Source organism: Notothenia coriiceps, unplaced genomic scaffold, assembly GCF_000735185.1.
Source record: "Notothenia coriiceps isolate Sejong01 unplaced genomic scaffold, NC01 NC01_scaffold00036395, whole genome shotgun sequence".
NCBI lineage: Eukaryota > Metazoa > Chordata > Actinopteri > Perciformes > Nototheniidae > Notothenia > Notothenia coriiceps.
This window is the reverse complement of record NW_011369096.1, coordinates 773,468-779,704: the sequence shown is the minus strand read 5'-3', so window position 1 is coordinate 779,704 and position 6,237 is coordinate 773,468. Positions and strand designations below refer to the sequence as shown.

Sequence of the window (6,237 nt, the reverse complement as noted above, 5' to 3'; positions counted from 1 at the left end):
TATACATATTGATGAGAACTGTTGGAATAACTTAAAATCTGAACTTTTTTGAAAGTTCCTTTTCATGAAATTAACTTTACACACTGTCAATCTCCGAATTGTGTTGGACACTGATGTAGTGACAGTTAGTCTATCCATGAGAACACAATGACCCATATTAGAATTGTCTGCAGCTTTGTGTATTTAAGTGTTTTCTCAGAGAGAGTACATTTTATTTTCTGTTTGAATACAGCCACTAAAACCATATTAGATATGGGATTTTTAGTCAGTAAATCCGCATGGTTGTTTTATGTGCTTTGGCTAGGCCTCCAATTTATTTTTTGTAATATGCCAGGGGACGGGACATTTCTGACTCATCTCTAAACAGTAGACCAGGGGCATCCAAACTTTTTTCACCGAGGGCCAAATACAGAAAAAGATACGAAGGGCTGGGTCACTCACTAATCGTTTATTGCCTCATAAGTTCTGTTATAAATTGGAAAAGTCAATCCAATGTCAATTATTCTTGATACTTGAAATACTTTAAGAAAAAAACAGCCTCTATCATAGCTCTCCATAGGGTTTCATTTATTGTGTTGGCAGCTCATTCCTTAAAACAGAAGCTTCAGATTGCTGATAATAAGAGGAAATATGAAGGGGAGATTTCAAGGTTGTTATGTGAGTTTCTTATTGGGCTTTTTTCTTATCAACTTGTTTTCAACTTTAATTGACTGAATATATTTGAGAATGGGGCTTACACATGAATACTGAGTATATACATGAGTATATACATGAGTACTTAAGAAGTACAGTAAGACAAGCAGAAGTTTATTATACTTAAGTCATTATACTTTTTTAATTTGCTGAGTGAGGGCCGATTCAAAATGGTCCGCGGGCCGCAGTTTGGACACCCCTGCAGTTGACCAATCACAACAGAGTCCACCAGCTAACCAATCAGAGCAGACTGGGCTCTAGTTTCTGGCGGAGGGTGAAAAGAGGTGCTGCAGTACATCAGACTTAGTTTTATAACAAGAATAAAGTTAAAATGTTGATGATCAAATTAATTAACCATTACAACACAACTGTTAATTGACTATTTCATGTTTTACTAAGGGAATTTTTTTCTCCTATTAACCTCTTTATTTTTTCTTTAACTAAATATTTCTCCAAACTATGGGGATCATAGTGCCTTTTTGTCCTAGTCGCAGGCTTTGGTAACTTCTTATACCAGTGCAACAAAGAAGACCATTTTAATAATTCAGTGCTGCACAGTGCGATTTGCTTGCTGTCAATCAGCTGACAACGGCAGAAAGGGATGGATGTGTCGCTGAGAAAATAATCCCTCACAACATGTCACCTTACAGACTTTATGTTCGCGTGTGGCTCTGTTAGCGGGGGCAGCAGGTAATTTATTTTTGACACGGTCAAATTGTTATCCTAAAAGGTGATGAAATTAGTGGATGTCAAGTGCAATAGAGAACCGCAGTGACGCGTCGTAAAAACCCGGACGTAAGTTAGCATTTTTAGTAGGGCCGGGACTCGATTAAAAAAATTAATCTAATTAATTACAGGCTTTGTAATTAATTAATCGCAATTAATCGCATTTTTTATCACATATAAATATTTGACCTGAGAACAGTGAGAAGCAATTTTTTTCACATGGATTTTAGTATACCATTGAATAATGACTGAATACATAAGCTTAAGCAACAAAACATTGTTTATTTTTTTCAAGGATGTACTTAACCAAGACCAACAGAAAAGTGCAATTTTTGCCATAAAGTGTAGCAATAGCATATTTAGGAATATAGTACATTTCAGAGATTCAGGTAGGTAGTAGACCTTCTGTAAACTATAACACTTTGTTTTTTAAGTATAACACAATACTTTCAAGTACATTCAGAACATTGGAAACCCTGACTATTAGAAAACATCTCTCTGTTGCTTCAGAGGCCATAACAGACTTTGTTGATTTACCAACAGTTGATTTAAAAAATCTAATCAATTTCAGTCCAACTCTCTCAATAACCTTGGCCAAAACAATAAACAGTTCAACATAAAGTGCCAGTTGCACCAACAACATAATAAATAGTTCAACATAAAGTGTACTGTACCATTTAAAATAAAATAAAAAAGTGCCAGTGATTGACCTCAATCCCTCCNCTTCAAAGAGCGTGCATGCTCAGATGTGCATTAAAGACTGAGCATGAACAACTTCAAATAATGATATACCGTAATTTTCGGACTATAAGGCGCACCTGAATATAAGCCGCAGCAGCTAAATTGAATGATGTGTACATATATAAGCCGCACTGGACTATAAGCCGTAGGTGTTTTAATGTTTAATAACCATATGTAAGGGTTCGTGCACAGAGGGGATTGTCGGGAAAGAGATGGCTGTTTGAGGAAGCTCCCATTTATTAACATTTCAACAAACAAGTTGCATATTTGCGTAACGTATTCAAGTGTTACCATTTAGTGCAATAGTAGCTACAGAACATGTGCTGTGCTGTGTAAACTGTACTGTATCACATAGCGTTTCAGACACACAAACTTTTCAACTTTCAAACTTAAACGGTGCGCTCCCAGCGCACGTACCGGCAGTGATCTACAGCAGTGGTTTTCAACCAGTGGTACGGGGACAAACTGTCTCGCTCTCGTAATGTCTGTCTGTCTTGCTCTCGTTCTGTCTCTCGTACCACTCTCGGTTCCACTTTTACTTTTGCGCGCTACCTGTCTCACTCTTTTCCGGCCTCCAGCTTTTCCTGCTGGAACCCGCCGCTTAAAGGTGGGGGGCGCGGACCGGCCATAGAGCCCATAGAGTTAAAGGTGGTGGACTGTAACCTGTAAAATCCATAGATTTAGGAGGTCCCCTAGTGGCCGTTAGCTGTAAAAATCCATAGATTAGCCGCACCGTTATATAAGCCGCAGGGTCGAAAAATGGGAAAAAAGGCGCGGCTTATAGTCCGAAAATTACGGTAAGTTATTTGAAACTGGATTTCTGGGATTTTGTCAATGGTTACATTCTAATCATCTCAAATGGTGTTTTTCTGGTTCAAAAGTTTACTTACTTTTGAACACACTCATACATAACTTTTAGGTCTTTCTTTGTGTGAATACTGTGTTCTTGATAGAACCAAAGTATTGTCATATTAGCATTAAAGTAGAGCATCAGATAAATGTGAAGTGTGGTACCTTTTTGAAGAGCAGGGAGTCGTCCATGTGCTCTGCGTAGACTGAGGTGAGTCTGTACTGGTTCTCGGTGGTGATATCGATCTGATATCCGGTCAGGACGTAGCACACTGTGCGGAACTCCTGAATCTTCCTCTGAAACACTTCCTTCAGCCTCTGGTTTCTGAGCTCCAAGCTCTCCATCTGCTTACGCAAATCTGCAACACACACAAAGAAATGGAGAATACATTGGTCATTTGTAACACCACTTATTGTGTATAGTAAGTAACTCAGACTTTCCTCTCTAAGATTCTGTAACACGTGCACAACTTCCTCTCCGCAGAGCTCCACAAGTGCATGCTCAAGTCACTTAGCTAATGTAGCATAGATGGACGGCTCGATATCAAATACACAATCCCTGAGGCCCTCCATCTGCTCACTTAGTGCTAACAAAACACTAAAACACACAGAGTGCTGTAATGCTGACTCTTACAGTCAGCTGCAGAGCTGGGAGCACAGAGATTAATGGAGAGGAGAAGCATGATGGGGGGGGGGGCTGACTTTAATTTGTTGAAAATCTATTTGGGGATAATGACTTTAATTGGAAGACTTGAATTGAGAGGGCAGAGAAATTAGTTTGTATGAGCAAAAAGTCGTTATGGAAGGAATTATGTCTTAACTGCACACAAATGTAAGTGAGTAATGTAAAAATTAGAAATGGTCAAAGCAGTGAGCAGCCCATGTTTCCATGATGTAACTGAAATATTCTCAGAAGATTTGCAACACTGAAAGATCCGAATCTAGCGCCAGACAGCTGGGGCTAACTTTTATCCCCGCTGCCGAGTGAAGTCTCCTGGCAGAGACATCAATAGTCAACATCATTGGATGGCCATTTCTCTGATTTCTGCCAAAAACAACAATTCAATTTGAAAGCTTTTATGTGAACCCAGACATCTCTGGAGGGAGAGCAGCCTCCATCCCTTTCACACATGATGAAAAGTGGACAAATTGCTCAAATTAAATAGCAGTGAGTTTTTTTTTCTCAGTCTTGTTGTGTTCCTATTTTTATTTCTTAGAATTCCTGTCTTGCCCTTTTTCTCATTTCGGCCAATATATAAAAAGTATTAAAAGTGCAGAGCTGAATTTATCTCCCACACACTCCCCCCTGCCTGAGTCGCGTTGGACTCCTTTGTTTACTTCTGTTGGATAGTGACATCACTATGTTACCCTCGCATATCTATTGGCTAGCGCTTCAACACATTGTAAGTAACAGGCTAAGGGGCGTAAGTAGTTGACCAATCACAACAGAGCCGGCCTGCTGGACAGAGGGTAAAAAGAGGCGCAGTATGAGAAAAATAAAGACTTTTTGAACATTAAAGCGTGTAAACATGTCACAGTAGATGCATTAAACACAAATGAACCGGAGAATTAGCATAAAAAAAGCCCCTTTGAAAGCATGTGTTAAAGTTCAACATGAAGAGAATTCATGGCAAATAAAATGCTTACTCAACAAAAACTTAGCCGGCATTGATTAATATTTTCAAGGTCAAAAGAATGTCAGTGTCTCAGATGTGTGTCTGCTTTGATAAGGATCATCCAACAGTCAGTGTAATTTACATTCAGCGAAAACTAACCAGTCAAAACCTCTCTTGTTTTATCACAAACTGATACATCTTATATTCCTTCAGGAGTGGTGCTGCACTTTATGGCTTCTAATCCTGCCTTGATTGATAAGTATTCATCATTCTCCTCTTCATATATCTTAGCCCATGATAGTTTTATCCATCATTATCAAAAGAGTGGATGTCTAGAAAGTATCAACTTAAAGAGTCTGTCTGTGTGCCCGTCTGTCTCCTGGGTGCCTGGGCTTCTCTTGAGTGTCAGTCAGTGCTGATAAATACTGTTTCAAGACTTCAGCATCGTCACAGAACTGTCGCTATATGACAGCTATCAAACTGCCCTGAAAATGGCAGTAAATTCTCAAGGGAGAGCATGAAGCAGACGCTGCTTGTATTGACTGGAGCATGCGGATAAATGGACAGGTAGGCAGGCTAGGAAATTAACATGTAATTTCCTGTATACACACAAATGTTCCAATGTGTGTGTTTGGTTGCTAAATCAAAGCATCTGTGGTGAAAAAGTTTTTTACACTAACTGTCAAGTTTTTAGAAAGTTAGTTACTTCTGACTTTTGCCCTTAATTGGTCTCTATGGATCTGTGCGAGCGGTCTCTTAAAACCTGTCAAGGGCATTTAACTGCTGAGGGAGGGAGGCCCTTATTTATATATTTTGACCAACTTATTTTCCAACCTGAAGTAAGCCCAGAGTATTTATTTTTATCTGTAGCGGAAATTGATTATAGCAGTAAAAGTAGGGGGAATTATGGGCTTGACAGATTAATTTCCAACTCCTCCCCTTGTGAAATTTGATAACATTTTCACTACAATTGCATTTTCTAGTCCAGAGACAAACCCTTAAGACGGGCGGAGTGGCGCAGTGGGCTGTGCGTTCGATCATCAGATCAAGGGGGCGTTGGGGAACTCCAGTTCGAAACCCGCTCCCGCCGCCACTGCGTCACGCCGTTGGGTCCTTGGGCAAGACACTTCCCCCGAATGTGCTCCTGTGGGTATTGTCCACAGTACATGTATGATATCAATGTGTACTTGTAAAGCGCCTTGATGACTTCGAGGTGTGAAGATGTGGCGCAGTGGGGCTGTGCATTGATTATCAGATCAAGGGGGCGAAACCCACCGCTGCTGCGTCTGTAAAGCCGTTGTGTCCTTGGGCAAGACACTTCACCTGAATTCGATCCTGTGGGTATTGTCCACAGTACATGACATGTATGTATGATATGTATGTGTAATGTGTATCTGTAAAGCGCTTTGAGTCATTGAAAAGCGCTATAATAAATATAAGGAATTATTATTATTATTATTAAGACACTTCCAGGCCGAAACAAAGAAAACAATCTCTCATTTACAAAACGCAGTCACGTGTAAAGCTAGGAAGAATAGTATCAATAACAGCCTAATTCATGGGTTTCACAAGTATAAGACAAGGTCCGTCTTTAACCTAGTGGAACATTTGC

General features: G+C 39.8%; 1 protein-coding gene and 1 long non-coding RNA gene across 2 annotated transcripts in view; one reads left to right on the top strand and one right to left on the bottom strand.

Annotated features, from left to right (window-relative positions):
- LOC104963608 (uncharacterized) overlaps positions 1-3,246 on the top strand; it is a 10,454-nt gene extending 7,208 nt beyond the window's left edge. Inside the window, exon 3 of the long non-coding RNA XR_800334.1 lies at positions 3,167-3,246. This is a non-coding gene — a long non-coding RNA (uncharacterized lncRNA). The remainder of the gene's footprint in view (positions 1-3,166) is intronic.
- obsl1b (obscurin like cytoskeletal adaptor 1b) overlaps positions 1-6,237 on the bottom strand; it is a 120,574-nt gene that overhangs the window by 27,906 nt on the left and 86,431 nt on the right. The gene's annotated exons all lie outside the window — the stretch shown is intronic.